The sequence below is a fragment of the Penaeus monodon genome, chromosome 25, assembly GCF_015228065.2.
Source record: "Penaeus monodon isolate SGIC_2016 chromosome 25, NSTDA_Pmon_1, whole genome shotgun sequence".
NCBI lineage: Eukaryota > Metazoa > Arthropoda > Malacostraca > Decapoda > Penaeidae > Penaeus > Penaeus monodon.
In genome coordinates, this window is record NC_051410.1 from 3,087,258 (window position 1) to 3,087,722 (window position 465).

The window sequence follows — 465 nt, forward strand, 5'->3', positions numbered from 1 at the left end:
TTGCAGAGCATTGGTGTTTGTCATGTTCATCATAGCAATACCCAGTTACCGTATTGCTGCTAACCCAAAGTCCGTCAGTGCAGATGGCCATTATAAGCATGTTTAATTCTTGACATGTCATGTTTAATTCTTGACATGTCATGCTGTCGCTGCGGCTGTCACTCGGGCGCCTAACCTCCGTGTAATGCTAATGATGAATGCGACTGACGCGGTTGTTATGTATATTACAGTGGTGTGTGGTTTAGTCTGAGGCTACATGTAGGGCCGAGGCCTTACTTGCTTCCGTGGCTGTAGTTCTTATTTTATATGGTTTTATTTTGTAGTTTCAAAAATAGTCGTCGGTGTATCTTTTTCTATTCCGGCTAGTTGTCTATGAAGTCTATGACTGTCCCTAACACTTCATTAGTAACAAACCCCACATCTCTTGCTTAATACACAAAAAACACACACGCACACCGCGCGCGT

At 43.2% G+C, this 465-nt stretch overlaps 1 protein-coding gene across 1 annotated transcript in view; it reads left to right on the forward strand.

Annotated features, from left to right (window-relative positions):
• Positions 1-465, forward strand: part of LOC119589487 (protein dispatched-like) — a gene marked incomplete at its 5' end in the record, with an annotated part of 109,307 nt that overhangs the window by 97,360 nt on the left and 11,482 nt on the right.